The 15,983-nt window shown below is 48.4% G+C and overlaps 1 long non-coding RNA gene across 1 annotated transcript in view; it reads right to left on the reverse strand.

The window, feature by feature from the left end:
- Positions 1 to 6,622: 6,622 nt before the first annotated feature.
- LOC133233776 (uncharacterized) overlaps positions 6,623 to 15,983 on the reverse strand; it is a 28,105-nt gene continuing 18,744 nt past the window's right edge. The window contains exon 4 of the long non-coding RNA XR_009731844.1: positions 6,623 to 7,013. This is a non-coding gene — a long non-coding RNA (uncharacterized LOC133233776). The remainder of the gene's footprint in view (positions 7,014 to 15,983) is intronic.

The raw sequence follows: 15,983 nt of genomic DNA on the forward strand, positions 1-15,983 counted from the left end.
CTGGAGGGCTCATTCCAGGCTTGGCCTTGAGAGGTCTCCTCTGTGGGCACCTTGACCCCATTCTGTGACACAGACCTCAGCTGTGGTGGGTGGAGCAGACACACCAGGAATCAGATGCCTGGGAGGGAAAAATCTGGGAGTCAGTCTCCTTATGAGCTGGAAGTGCTGCTCAACCTCGGCAGAAGGAGGAAAGGATGGTCCTTACTGCCTGCCCCTCCCAGCTCCTCCTTTTCATCTTCCTCAGCGAGTGTCAAGGTGATCAGCAGGAGTCCTGGGTCAGTGTCTTAGAACAGGCTCAGATTCTGGGGGAGAGGAGGACCCGTCTGCCGTTATCATAGCTGGATGGGTAAATGTTTCTTAAACAAGCTGGTTGACCATCTTCACAAAGATTTGGAGCACAAAGCATTATTGTAATCTTTCTCCTGTGGAGGGTCACTGTCAGATTCCCCTTACCCTATGAAGGGGACCATTTTCCTCTGGAAACGGCCGTGTGATGCTAACACTGGGGTGCAAGGCATGGAGGGATTTTCTGACCTGGAAAGTTTGGGGTTGGGCTGGAGTACAACATCCCCCGGAAGTAATCTTGGGAATGCCAGTGCTGGGTACAGATGGCAGTTACCAGGTGAAAAGGTCCCATGAACAAAATCCTTTGGGGAACTCTTGAGTTCAGCAGGTCTCTTTGTGGCAAGATTGGTCAGAGGCTTTAAAATTCAGTGGGACTCTTCGGGAGGAATACCATGCTTACATGGTTCTAAAGGTTCATGACCAATTTCTCTGAGAAATTGGGAAGACTGGGCCTTGTGGGTATCAGTCGGGGAACTCTGATCTTTAGGACCTGAGTGTTATTAATATTAAATTCAAAAAAATCAAGGAGAAGCTCAGATTTAATTTTATCTTCTCTTTGACTTTTTCTATGGCTAGGTGGCATCACTGACTTAATGCACGTGAGTTTGAGCAAACTCCGGGAGATAGTGAAGGACAGGAAATCCTGGTGCGCTGCTGTCCATGGGGTCACAAAGAGTCAGACACGACCGAGCGACTGAACAGTAGCGACGGTGTTTCTCCTAATTGCTCTCAGGGGCTCCTGTCCATCCTTTCTATTTTACTCAGACACAGGTGTGCATCCCCGCTGCTGGGAGGGTCCTAGTGGGGCTGACCTGTGCCTCCACCAGCCCCTTCACAGGTGTTATTACTGGTGTCTCATTGCATCAGAGCCTGGTTCTTCTGGCTGATTTCTCCCTAGGATTTGAAAGATGTCCATCACCACCGTGTTGAGGGGACTTTGGTTGTTGCTGTTCAGTTGCTAAGTCGCGTCCGACTTTTTGTGACTCCATGGACTGCAGCACACCAGGTCCCTCTGTCCTCCACTATGTTCAGGAGTTGGCTCAGGTTTATGTCCATTGAGTCGATGATGCCATCCAACCTGGGACTTTGATATTTTTGGCTGACTCATGTCTTTTATGGACCCACCCATGTGCAGCCTGTAGGTGAATCTCTTCTCCTCCGTGAACCCAAGGGTTCAGGAATTTAAGTCTTTTCCTGTAAAGGACCAGATAGTAAATATTTCCAGCTTTGCTGGCCAGAGATTAAAGTCTCTGTTGCAACTACTGAGCTCTGGTGCTAAGTGTGAAAGCAGCCACAGACAGTGGGTTGCCAATGATCGTTCTTGTTCTCTGATGGATCCTGAGTTCTCTTAGAGCTCTCGATCAGTCATCAAATTATTAGCTTCCCCTCTAGTCACAAGGCTAGATTATAAGCTATAGAACTTAATTTACATGTTATTTCACCCAAGGATTGGAACTTGCACCTGAACTTGAAACTTAACGCACATGGCTTTGACTCCTGACTGGTCATTCAGGGCCAATGAGTGGAAATGGACGAGGAGGAGATTTGGACCCCATACCATGACTAGCACTCAGAACTGTGCATCAGTGATGGTCCATCTGGGAGTCAGTGAGTGAGAGGTGAGTGCCCTTACTTTGGGGGTCACTAAGCAGTGGCTTCAGGTTGCTTTGTTCTAGAAATTACAGATGGGCCTTCCTGGGCTCTGAAGACATTTCCATGCCTGACCTTCCAATGTGGATCCAGAGTCTGGTTCCCTCCTCCTCACTCCACCCTCCTGTCTGTATGGGTCCCTCCCAGGTGGCCCTAGTGGTAAAGAGCCTGCCTGCCAATGTGGGAGACATAAGAAACATGGGTTTGATCCCTGGGTTGGGAAGATCCCCTGCAGGAAGGCAAGGCAACCCACTCCAGTATTCTTGCCTGGAGAATCCCGTGGACAGAGGAGACTGGCCGGCTACAGTCCATGGGGTCGCAGAGTTGTACAAGACTGAAGCGATGTTTCACGCATGCCCCCTGGGTTGCTGCTGCTGCTGGGGGTATGGACGCTGCAGGTCATCTCACCCAGTGCAAATCAAGTCAGAACAGATGCCTGTTGGGAAAATGAGTTGAAACCAAGACGCTGACGTTGAGTTATTGAATTGCTTTGATGGGCTCCAGAGCCTGATACGGTCACACGTGGTGGCCACAGCGTCAGCTGCGTCTGGCTGCTTATTAGTTTAGCAGTGAGCTGTAGCAGCACACTCCCTGCTCCAGGGTTCTCCTTGCTTTAGGAGTCTGCCTCCCCCTGCTTCCCGAGGCAGGAGGAGGCACACTGGGCGCACAGCTCTTCCTGCTCCCCAGCCCTGCAGGCGGCTGCTTGTTCTGTAGTTGCTCTTGTAGCACATCTAAGCGTCCCATGTCCCAGACATCTACAGATTGGGTCCAAGAGGCAACACTCGTCCCTAGAGGGTGTCAGGGCTGTGACTCAGGGTGTGAGTTTTTACCCTGCTGCCAAGCGCTCATGTTAGCTGTCAGTCTCCTAGAGGCTGGTAGAAGGCACAACACTCAGAAACAAAGGAGATCGTTGAACATGGCAGGGCAGTCTCCTTGCCCCTGAGTCCCGTAGGCATAGGCAGGTGGGCCTCTGCACACAGTAGGTGTCTTATCACTCAGGAAACTTGAGCTCAGGGGACCCGAGTCTTTCAGTAATGGCCAGTGAGCATGCCTGTCCTTTTCTCTGGAGGGAGAGACTATTTGTATGGAGGGATTCTCCATCGAGGCACCAGGGGCATTCTGAACCAAATAATGCTTGGTTGCCAGGGGCTTTCCTGTGCACTGTAGGGTGTGTGGAAGCCTTCCTGGCTTGTACTCTCCAGATGCCGTTGGCACCCCCATCCCAACTATGCAAAGCAGAAATGTCTTCAGGCGCTGCCAAATGTCCACTCAGGGGCAAAATTGCCCCTGACTGAGAACCATTGTTCTATGCAACGTGTAAGCACATATTCACTACTGAAACGTCCTTGAGAAGAACGAGCATCCTTGTAACAAAAGGCAGGTGAGTGTTCCCTGAGTGGGTTTGGGAGACAGTAATGCTCAGTATCTGGTCCAGGGTGCAGGGGTGGCGAGATACCTCATGAGTTTTAGTTGACATTTACCCATGGGTTCCCTTCTCCTGAGGATTGCCCTGGGACACCGATCTCTCCCACTTCCAAATTATGTCTGTATGAAGCTCGGCACCTTCTGTAGCTTGGGATGCTGGCAGATAAGATGCTGAGATACTAGCCTGGGAGCACCTGTAATGATGTGAGGAGCTGTCCGTCACATGGTACTGAAGTTTTGTGTGCCGGGAGGACGTGGTGGATTAACCTGCCTGAGAATCTACTATAGACATGTCATAAAACTATTGGGTTATTTTTAAGATGACAAGGCATAGTTTCATAACACATGGAAGGCTCTGTGAGAACAAAAGTTTTTAAAAAAAAATTTTAAAGGATACATCTTCAGCTCTCGATACTCAACACCAACTATTTTTTGTTGAATGAACAAATATAAAATCAGGCATGAGAGCTCAGATTATCCTCTTATAATGAGGATTTTTCTCTATGTTACTGAGGTGACGTCTACCACAACAGTTTGTTCCTCTTTGATTCCTTACCACCCAATTTATTTTCCCTGGAAAAAGAGAAGTGATGGGGAAGGTGGGCCTCAGGTTCTTCTGAGCCCTGGAAGCAACCACTCTGAACCAACCCCACTGCTTTCCCAGGAAGGAGCTCTGACATGATAGTCTTTGCCTACAGCTGGTCATCGTGGGGCTGAGGTCATGAGATTCAGCACAAGACGGGGGTCACCATCAGAAAGACCTGAGCAGGGGCCGCAGGGGAAAAGCTTTCTTTACATATCTGAGCGACAAGGGTGTGGATGTTACCTAGCTACTTAACTTCCACAGCTCAGTTCTGTGATGATCAGAATCTACAGTTTAATCAAAGTATGAACTGGACTGGCTTAGCCTTGTTTTTAATCTTCACTCCTGTTTCTTCCTTGGGTTGTAAATGGAAATCTTTCATCGCATTGGCCAGTGGGATATAAACACATCCTTTTCCAGGAAAGGACTCTGTGTAAGCTTGAAGGAGTTTATTAAATTAGTATGTGGGATATGATTTCACCCTAGTGATAAAAGCTGCAGCTGCTTTTAAAGAAATGGCTTTCAGTCTTCAGCTCTCCCATACAGGTGCTCTGTTCTAGAGACGGACGGCCGTGAGAGGCCTTTCTCGGGAAGGATAATCAGCCAGGAGACAAATGAGTGGCCCTGCCTTTCACACTGTACATGCCGGCTCTTCACTAGCGGAGGTTGGAAGTCATGGATTTCATTACTGCAGCACATTAAGGGCCAAGGGAAAAAAAATCCAATTTGCTGCTGCCTCAGTGACTTTGTGTTTTAATCAAATGGATAGGAAAGAATCATTAATGGATGCTCAGACTGATTAAAATTCCAGCGAGAAAGAAAAGAAATGAGATTGTGACCCAGCCTTAGAAGGTCACTCGTTGGCCGGCAGTCCCTAGCCTGCAAAGCCTCAGACCGTTGATTGTTACTGCACTGTTTATCTAACACCCCAAAGGGGTGGGAAGCCTGATCAGTATCCTTGCTCAGGGGGTCCCTGCTATAAAGGAAGGTGGCTGTTCTTCCTGGAATGAGGCGGCAAGAGGGTCACGTACCTCTTCTCTGTGCAGATGAAGTTTCCGTTTCCCTGCACCCTTGGATCTTGATTTAAGATCGCAAAAACTTATAAAGATGTGGCCACGGCAGTGATTACCTGTGTATTTTCAGGGTTACTGGAGGCATGGAAGGAAGCTGCAAATGCATTTGAAAGCAGTCTGAAAGCTATGAAGCGCTACTCAAATTTAGAGCGCCTGATATTATTGTTATTATTATTTCCATCCCTGTCATTACTGTGATTACTGTCAGTGCTACTAGGAAGTTTAAAATCATGCGAAGTTTTCGATATGGCTTGTCTGCTTGACAGACAAAGCCCAGAGAGGCAGCTGATGAATGGAAAACTTTTTCAAGGCAGAATTTCCCTTCCTGATTGACAGGCGGCTGTCTCTGGGTGCAGCCTCAGGACACTGGGGAGAAATCATCCACAAGAGAAAAGGGGAGCAATTTCACTGATGTGTCCATGGGAGGTGACTGCCGCACAGATGCTTGTGCCTTAGGGCAGGTTGGTAGCCTTCATTCATTCTTGTTCATGCACTCCTGCCTTCCCTCCTCACCCGTTGAGAGCCTGCTGTGTATCAGGCTGTGTTCTTCTCATGATCACATTTCCCGTCTTCCAGGAAGGCATGCTCTTTCATATCAGAACACTCAAGGGCTGGCAAGATCAGCACGCAGAGGGAAGCCCCCTGAGGACTCTGTGTGGGTGCGAGGATGTGAGGAAGGCAGACAGTCTTGACAGAGTAAGTCGGACACTGTTTACAATCTATCTGTAAAATAGATTGGAAACAGTTTTCGCAAAGTGTGGACAATTTTTAAAAAGTCAAATAGGACTAAGAGATGCCATGGCCACGCAAAATGCAAATTAGACCCAGAAGCCAAATGGAGTAGGCAAACAAAAATAAAGACACGCACGCCTCAGCATCCCTCAGAATTGCTGAAGCTGTATAAAAATCTGGACTGAGAGCTGGGTGTGGGTGGGGGGGCACAGAGTGGAAGGGAATGAGCAGGTGGTAAACTGGTCTCCATTGCCTGGGGTCAGAGAGACAGAGCCTGTCCTGCTACAATTTGAAAGAAAGCTAAAAGGGCTTTTTTTGGTTTGCCTGTTTGGTTCAGTGGATAAAGAATCCACCTGCCAATGCAGGAGACCTGGGAGATGAGAGTTGGATCCCTGGGTTGGGAAGATCCCCTGGAGAAGGGAATGGCTACCCATCCCAGTCTTCTTGTCTGGAGAACTCCGTGGACCTAGGAACCTGGCATACAGTCACGAAGAGCTGGACACGACTGGGTGACTAAGCATACACACCCTGGGTACCATCTTGAAAGTTGGTACCCATCTGTGAAGTTACCCCTAATCTTCCCTGCAGCCCCTGAGCCTGCAGTCCTTCTTGACTTGGAATTTTCAGCTTACCAAGTCAGAGGGTTGTGATTCCTGTAAGGTGACTGCACAGCAAGAGAAGTGGCTCTTCCTCTTGGAGACCCCACACCCTGTGTCTTCCTCAAGGGGACAATGTCGGTTTCATGTTTAGGGACTTGATTTAAACAACTGATGAGAATTAAACATTGTTTTCCTATCTGGAGTCTTATTTGTTTTATTTTAGCCAAGATGTTTGTGACTGTGAACACCCCTCACTGGGACTCTGGCCGTGGCAGAGATGAGAGAGGGTTGACAGTGTCCTGAGCTCGCCGCTGTCTCCCTCTCCCTTGCAGGAGCCAGGAGGGACCAGAACAAGGTCTTCTGGACCAGAAGCGATGACTGAGATGGTTGTGAGGAGTTAAAGAACAAGTGGGAAGGAGGAAGCCACTGGAGCCAGTGCTCTGTCTGCAGCAGAGAGTCCACAACTCCTGGTTGAATAAGACCTGTGTTAAAGAGCAGCTTCAGCCCCCACAGCTCACAAACCCAAGTAACTACAGACCGATGAGGACTTTGATGTTGCTCAAGTGTGCTTGATTCTTATAGCAACTTGCTTCTCTTTTTTTCTTCCTGGTTAAGAAAGAAGAAAGAAAGAAAGAAAAAAAAAGAACGAAAGAAAAAGAAAGAAAGAAAGTGAAGTTGATCAGTCATGTCCGACTCTTTGCAACCCCGTGGACTGTAGCCTACCAGGCTCCTCTGTCCATGGGATTCTCCAGGCAAGAGTACTGGAGTGGGTTGCCATTTCCTTCTCCAGGGTTCTGGTTAAGAATTTTCCTTTATTAAAACTGCCTTCCCCCCATACACACACACACACACACACACACACAGTCTAAACCTTTGCTAAAACAGTTTCTATACTTGCTTTACAATATATTTTCCCTGAATGTTTTTATCTCACACTAACCCTTTCTCTTCTTGGCATTTTGTTAATTATGAAGTTGTTATTAATACACCATCTCTTCCCATCACCCACCCCCCCATGCTGAGTCAATTTGGAATTAATTTGTTTCTTATTATTAAAGTAGTTCAGAATCATGCGTAATGTTTTGCAACAGTAGCAACAGAAGGGCAAACCACTCCCATCTTGCCTGCTAAGCGCAGACATTGTTTTACATGCTTCATGCACACGTGCTCACATGAGCCAGACAGCCCAGCCCAGTCCTCTGGGACGGGGCCAGCTTCCCTCCAGGCCTCTTCCCCGGCTTCTTTCCCACCTCGCTTCCGAGGGCGGCTGTGTCCCTTCCCACGTCTCCTGCGTTGATCGGCTCCAGCAGGCGCCTGGCCTGGGAGTGTGTGGTCTTCAGGGCGATTCCCGCCTCTCGGCTCCATTCATTCCACATAGTACCGACCTCAGGGGTAGCCCTCAAGGGACTTCCTGTTTCTAAGTTATTGGCAGGGGTCAGAGGGGGGCAGGTCTTCAGGTTCACGTGAAGCTCTCGCAGGGAACGTGAGCCAGTCCGGGAGGGTTGGGAGTGACACTGAAGGAGTGTGTGTGAATAAGAGACAATAGACCCCACTGAAAGGCCGCAGCGCACGTGTTGGTTATTGAGTGACGTTCCCTCTCCTGGGATGATGCTGTGGTGACTTCAAGTCCTCCTTGCAGAGCTGTCTGAAGGTAATTTCGACTATTGATGGCACCTTCATGGAATCCCTGTTGTGTCACGGGGGCAGCACAGGAGCTACTGAGTGCAGAACAGGTGATCAGTGGGAGGGGGTGAAGACCATGATCTGGGGGCGGTGCATAGGTGCTCCTGGTCCAGTCCCGGCTGAGGCTGGGGGAGAAGCTGGGGTGTAAGTCATGTGACCCTGGAGTAGCCTGGGGAAAGCTGACTGTGTCCTAAGTTCAGTTCAGTCGCTCAGTCGTGTCTGACTTTTTGTGACCCCATGGACTGCAGCACACCAGGCCTCCCTGTCCATCATCAGCTCCTGGAGTTTACTCAAATTCATGTCCATTGAGTCGGTGATGCCATCCAACCATGTCATCTTCTGTCGTCCCCTTCACCTCTCACTTTCAATCTTTCCCAGCATCAGGGTCTTTTCCAATGAGTCAGTTCTTCACATCAGGTGGCCAAAGTATTGGAGTTTCAGCTTCAGCATCAGTCCTTCCAATGGACACTCAGGACTGATCACCTCTAGGATGGACTGGTTGGATTTCCTTGCAGTTCAGGGGACTCTCAAGAGTTTTATCCAACACCACAGTTCAAAAGCATCAATTCTTGGGTGCTCAGCTTTCTCTATAGTCCAACAACTGACTGTGTCCTGGGACTTCTCAAATGTGCTCAGATGTTTACTGTCCATGAATAAATATCCATTTGAACTCCTTCTTGGATATTCTGCTGGGGCCATTTCAGTAAACAAAGGATGAGCAGCCATAAAGTCATTCATGATGAAGGAAAAACAAACAAACAGAATACTGACCCTAGACAACTAAGACTCATATCAAAGGAAAAATTTCCATAAGCCCAGACTCTTGCATCTTTCCACACATAGAAGAGCACTAAGCTCATTAACTCTATGTGTCTGTTTTTGTGATTAGCAGTAATCTTTGAAGTTCAACTACATTTTTCTCTTGCAAAACCTCCTCTGTATCTTGTTTTGTCTCTTACCTGCCTGTATCAGTCCCTCAGAACAATGAGAGGCTGGTTCCCAGGCTAGTGTCCTTAGCAGTGAAGAAAGCAGTCTCAACCTTTGCATTGTGCATTTTTTCGTTTTAGTCAACATTGCCATTCAGCAGATCGGATAATCTTATTTTAATGGGACATGTTTCTATCCTCACTGTATGCCTTCTCCAACTAACTTCACTTTCCAATAAAAAAGGAAATGGTTTACACACATCTTTTTTCCCCTTCTTTCAAGTTGTTTATAATGCAGAGGCAAGTTTGCTCCCTGTGGTCTAGGAGAGGTGCCTCCTTTCAGTATTACCTGCGATAGTCTAGAGAGTGGCCTCCACTGACCTCATTTGCCCTCATTATTGATTAGACACGCTGCTTCACATTTCTAGCATTTGCCACCCATCACAGAAGGGAAGGAGGGTTTCCGTCCCCCAGGAGGGCAGTAGCAAGATCACCACCACTGTGCTTCTTTTTTCCCCCCCAAAATTCAGTGTTTCTTTTCCTCTCTTTAAATCATTTGCACCAGCCCTTTAATGAGCACATGCTTTTTCTTATAAAATTGTTTTTTTCAAGTCAGCCAAAAAAATCAATTTCCTCTCCACCTGTCATCCCCCACTCCCCACACTTATGAGACAAAAGTGATAACGATGTCTGTTTCATTTCCTCTGTGTACAGCAGGAAGGATGATGGGCTGCTGTCATTGGGGGAGGGGAGCTTTAGTTCTTAGCCAGCTTTTTCTGCTTCTGAAATTTCAGCAGAAAGGACATCTTAATAATAGCTTTTGATACATACCAGAAGTTCTGAGAAAGCACATCTATATTTATTTTCAGTTCTATTATGGTGAATCACGAAATATTTAAGATCTATAAGATGGCTTTTTTGAATATTGTGATCACAGGAATAAAAACTCTTTTTACTGTGGATAGAGAAACGTTTATCATAATAACTACGCTTAGCTTTTAAAACTCCCTGTGCAGCCAACCATTTTCATTAGTCCAGCAAATGACATTTATTTTGTGTGGAATCATAACAATTTACTTATTGGGCTAAAGAACCCAAACCAGACCTAAATATTTGATTACCTCTGATGATTATTATACGGGAAAGCTTCAGATCCTCAGTTGCATTTCTGTTTGCTGTTCTATCTTCACATTGATGGTTTCAGCAGGATTTTGGAATGAATCAGCAGTGTTAATATGTGAAAAGCATGGTTTTTTTTTTCCCCTGAACCAGGTACCATGGTATGAAATGTAAAAGTTTGTGGTGGCCAAGCGTTCACACCGATGTTGCTCTTTGATCCTTCTATGTCAGCTCTTCCTATCATTGTGAAGCAGAATTCACCAAGCACTGGATTGTTCACCCACTAATAGGGAACACGAGCTGGGTTTAGACTGCTGTGAGACAGGTTAGTTTTCCCCTACTGATGATGTAAAAGTTAGCTCAAGTGTAGAGATGCATTAATTAAGATGATCACCTTCGACACATGGCCTTTTCTCCATCTCCTCCCTCTTACCTGGGTGTGAGAAACACTCCCTTCCAGCGCATTCTCTGGACTTCTGGCAAATCCATGATCTCAAACACTTCTCTGACCACAAGACCCCTCTCCCAGGACTGTAGTAGCTCCAGAGTTTACACTGGTGCTTTCCAAAATCCTTAGTCTGGAACTCAGGGGCACCCACGTTCCTGCCCACCTGGTCTCCCAACTTCCTCACAAGCCTGAGTATGTCCCCATCCACCCGTCTTGGCCAGCACCTGGCGGCTCACCTCCACCCACACCTCAACCCGGCCTCCTGAAACCTGATTGATTCCCAGAGTCTGCTCAATGCCTCCTTCTGAGCACCTACAATGATGCCACACCGCGTGTGCACACGCCAACTCACGCTCCCACACTGTGTGTACACACGCCAGCTCACGCTCCCACACTGTGCGCACACGCCAACTCACTATCCCACACTGTGTGCGCACACGCCAGCTCACGCTCCCGCACTGTGTGCGCACACGCCAGCTCACGCTCCCGCACTGTGTGCGCACACGCCAGCTCACGCTCCCGCACTGTGTGCGCACACGCCAGCTCACGCTCCCGCACTGTGTGCGCACACGCCAGCTCACGCTCCCGCACTGTGTGCGCACACGCCAGCTCACGCTCCCGGAATCACCATGACTGTTTTGCCCCTGTGCTCAGCTTCCCGTCACACGTCAACACCTGTCTCTACATCTTTGCTGTATCTGTGTGTATGTCCATGTCTGTGTCTGTATACACGTATGTATACTGCTACATACAGGGTTTTCCCAGGTGACTCAGTAAAGAAGAATCTTTCTGCCAGTGCAGAAGATGTAGGATACGGGACTTTGATCCCTGGGTCAGGAAGATCCCCTGGAGTAGGAAATGGAAACCCACTCCAGTATTCTTGCCTGGAAAGTCCCACAGACAGAGGAGCCTGGCGGGCTACAGTCCATGGGGTCAAAAAAGAGTCGAACATGACTTAGCGACTAAACAACAAAGTAAGGTTAAATGACGTCATAAGGATGAGGCCCTAATCCAGGAAACTCAGTGGCATTATAAGGAGTGGAAGAGAAAGAGCTCTCTTTCCACACACTAAGAAAAGGGCATGTGAAGATGCAACAAGGAGGTGTCCATCTGCAAGCCAGGAAGAGGGCCCTCCCCCCACCTGACCACACTGCCCCCTGATCTCCAGAATTATGAGAAATGGGCTCTTATTGTTTAAGACCCTGATGTGGGAAAGACTGAGTGCAGGAGGAGAAGGGGACGACAGAGGATGAAATGGTGGGATGGCATTACTGACTAAATGGACATGAGTTTGAGCAAAATCTGGGAGATGGTGAAGGGCAGGGAAGCCTGGTGTGCTGTGGTCCATGGGGTCACAGTCGGGCACTACTGAGCGACTGAACAGCAACAACAAAGCCACTGAGTTTGTGGTGTCTGTTGTTATGGCAGCCTGAGCTGACTTCTGCTCCACACGTGGTAAAATCATCCCACAATAATTCAACAACTCAGGGCTCTATGCACTTGGGAAGAAGTCATTTATCTCCACAGTAAGGTTCTGGAAGCAACAATAACATTGAAACTCAGGTCCTGAATTTTCTGTTTCTTTTTTTCTGACTGCAGATTACGTTGACCTTTAGCCATTGCAGGCTCACGAATTTCGAGAAATCACCAGGTGTGTCAGGAAGCTGTGATAGTAATCGAAAGGATTTGTTTTCCTGCCCTGGCTCTATTCATCTGATTATATTGTAAGCAATATTTGCTTTAGTCCTTGTGGACAAAAATTGTTCATAAACTACAGAGAAATTGCACAGCCTTGGAAGAAATCAACTTGTTAAGTGGGCCATGTTTTTCCCCGTAAGTAAGAGAGAGCCCGTAAGACGTTCTGTTGTGGAAAAAAAAAGGAAAGGAAAGAAAGGGAGGGAGGGAGGGGGTCCTGTGGATACGTGGCAAGAGCAGGTTTCAGCCCAGGCACGAGGCACCCTCTCCCTCAGGGGCTTATTTTAATAAGGGCACAAAAGTGTGATGCTCTTTCCTCCACTTGGGGGCACTTTTCAAGGACATGTCAATTAATAAAAGCATCTCTGTCAGCAAAGGCAAGCACACCAGTAAGCTGGAATCGATCCATTCTGAAGGCAGAAAGTGGCAAATCACTGGAGAGCAATAATCAGAGTTTGGGGCGGTTCTCTGGGGTGTTACTCTGTGTGGGCTTCTTTAGGCTGTGTCTTTCTGTGGGATGAAGGGAAAGCCGAATGCCAGTGACGCTGGAATTTTTGCTTTTTTAGAGGAAATCGAGTTGCCATGCAAAGATAATCACCAGCAAGGAGGGACCACCCTAGTGGTCTCCACCGAAGGGTCCCCAGCTGTGGTTGTGCAGCCAGTGTAGACTCCCCGTCACCTGTAAGTGCTCTGTCTCTTGGAAGAATGGAGTGGCAGTGAGATACTCACCTTCCGAACTCTCCCATCAGCGCCCCTGACTTCTTGACCATCTGTCCTCTGACTGCTCTCCGCCGCCCTGATCAACGCCGCCCTCTGTCACAGGTGGCTCTCGGATTCTGGACAACCAACACACGTGGTGCTGGTAGCTTAGTCACTAAATCGTGTCCGACTCTTTGCGACCCCGTGGACTGTAGCCCACCAGGCTCCTCTGTCCATGGGATGTACCAGGGAAGAATACTGGAGTGGGTTGCCATTTCCTTCTCCAGGGGATCTTCCTGACCTAGAGATTGAACCTCTGTCTCCTGCATTGGCAGGCAGGTTCTTTACTGACTGAGCCACCAGGGAAGCCAAAGGAAGACACATGCCAGGTTTAGAATATTTTATTTTGTTTACTGGGAAGGCACAGAAGCTGGGAAAATTGCCATCTCGGTTTGGCTCATAAAAGAACATTCTGAATAAAGGACCAGGACACCCTCTCCACTGCTCCAACACTGGACAGTCTCCCCTCACTTCCACTCCTTCCCAGCGCCATGGCGGCCTGCATTCAAGGGCACCAGGTCCAGGAGATGCCAGGAGGGAGGGAAGACTTGACTTATTCCTGTGACATTCCTCTTGACCCCAAGGTGTCTACCCTGGAGTTTGTTGTTATAGTTCAGTCGCTAAGTCGTGTCTTAATGCAACCCCATGGACTGCAGCACACCAGGCCTCCCTGTCCTTTACCATCTCCCGGAGCTTGCTCAAACTCATGTTCTTTAAGTTGGTGATGCCATCCAGCCATCTCATCCTCTGTCACCCCCTTCTCCTCCTGCCCTCAATCTTTCCCAGCATCAGGATCTTTTCTAATGAGTCAGTTCTTCTCATCAGGTGGCCAAAGTATTGGAGCTTCAGCTTCAGCCTCAGTCCTTCCAGTGAATATTCAGGGTTGATTTCCTTTAGGATGGACTGGTTGGATTGCTTGCTGTCCAGGGTACTTTCAAGAGTCTTCTCCAGCACCACAGTTCCAAGGTATCAATTCTTTGGCACTCAGCGTTCTTTACGGTCCAGCTGTTACATCTGTACATGACTGTTGGAAACACCATTGCTTTGACTGCAGCCCTGGTGTATAGCATTCGTCACTCTCAGCCCCAGTGCACTGAGTGTTCCTGGCATAACCAGGACTTTCAGTCCAGATGGAAACGCTCGGAGTCCACCTCATAGCTAACATCAACTGGTCAGGAAAATATTGCTGCTTGAATAATACATAACATCCAGGGATAAAGTGAAGCTAATGCATTCTTGGGCAAAGAGAGGTTTGGTATATGCATTAAACAGAAAAGGAAACAGAGGTGTCTGGGAGGAAATTAGTTAACAAAAACAGCTTTAATCCAGACACTGGAGTCTGGGACCGCCATGCAGTTTCATCCGAAGCACAGTGAACATGACTGCCTCCTGGCCCCGAGTCTGAGTGGTCGTGTACTGTTGACCATGCTGACCTGTGAAAGCACCTTGCACGGTGCTCCTGGGTCTACCCTCTTGCTCAGATGTCTCCTAGGCTGTTGCTCCAAGGATGAGAGGTTCATTTTTATGAGCTCTCGTGGTTCTTCTGTCTCATGAATCAGCTCTTCCAGAGCTACAGTCCCTGCCAGGCTGCTGCCCTTGTTAGGAGGAGTTATGAGGTCTGGCACAGGATGAACCCTGGATTCTGGCAAAGGATGGAGCTGAGCCAGCCCTCGGCAAGCACTTGCCTCCTCCTTTAGGGCGCTGAACTTAGGGACTGCCCACAGTCCCTGACACCAACTAAACACAACTTTGAGATATTTCCTGTAAAATACAATCTAAGTAAAATGTTTTCCCAATTTATATGGACTTTTCTCTCCTCCAGAGTTAGTTCTTTTAGACAGAACAGTATTTTGTTTGCGTCTTGGGAGAAAAAACAGAAGCAGTGGCTAGATGAAAGCCCTACTCTGCAAGCCAAAGGATTTAGAGCCATACGGACAGGGCTTTATTCTTTTGATGAAGAATAAATCAAGAGGTTGTAAATTCAGAACAATAACGGTACAGCTATGACCTCACCACGGTGAGATCTGCCGCTCACTGGCGTGGAGATGGGAAGTTGAGGGTCCATGGAGTAAGGGTCTCCTGAGGGTCAGGAAGGTTTCATAAACTTCATAATCTGATGGTCAGAATTTGTAATTCCTCCTAACGAGAGGATAGCACAATCAATAGGGCACGACTGCTCAGACACAGGGGCTCCCAGGACGGGTCCTCCAAGCTCCTGGTGAGAAGCGTGCGTCAACGTGGCATGTTCCCAAGCTCCCACGAGAGTCTCCATGTGGGTCACAGTCGGAAGGGAGTGACACGGACCAGACTTGAGATCTGCAAACAACTGCCCCAGCTCTCCGCAGAACTGTCGCCTTTTAATTTGAGAGAGTGGCGGTTCCGGTCGCAGAGGTCTGGACGAGCCGGTGACGTTGAGTGCTGGGGGCTCCAGCGTGCAGATGGCACTGAGCCATTTTTCGTGCCATTTCCCGAGCCTAGTCCCTGGAGGTTCAGGCGGCATCAGTCCTGGTCAAACTGCTCTGGGTGGTTTCATTATTTGAAACTGAACCATCTGCTCACCTCTTTGTTTCTTTACAAATTATTCTCATTATTTTAAAACTGCATAGCAGTTAGTGTTTTGGAAATAACATGGAAAGGGATGGGTGTGGGAAGCATGGACCAAGGCTGGTCTGCTGTGTCCCCTGGGGTCAGGGGTCAGCTTCTGGGAGGAGGGGGGATGTGGCAGCCAGTGTTCCTAGGGGACTCTTCAGAGCCCCCATTTTCCCATCTTGGAGGGGGCAGATAGACAATGGATACAATTCCAGGTAGCACAGTGGTAAAGAATCCTCTTGCCAACCCAGAAGACGCAAGAGATGTGGGTTCCATCCATAGGTTGGGAAGATCCCCTGGAGTAGGAGGTGGCAATCCACCTCAGAATTCTTGCCTGGGAAATCCCACGGACAGAGG

The sequence above is a fragment of the Bos javanicus genome, chromosome 20 (genome assembly GCF_032452875.1).
Source record: "Bos javanicus breed banteng chromosome 20, ARS-OSU_banteng_1.0, whole genome shotgun sequence".
NCBI classification, from domain to species: Eukaryota; Metazoa; Chordata; class Mammalia; order Artiodactyla; family Bovidae; genus Bos; species Bos javanicus.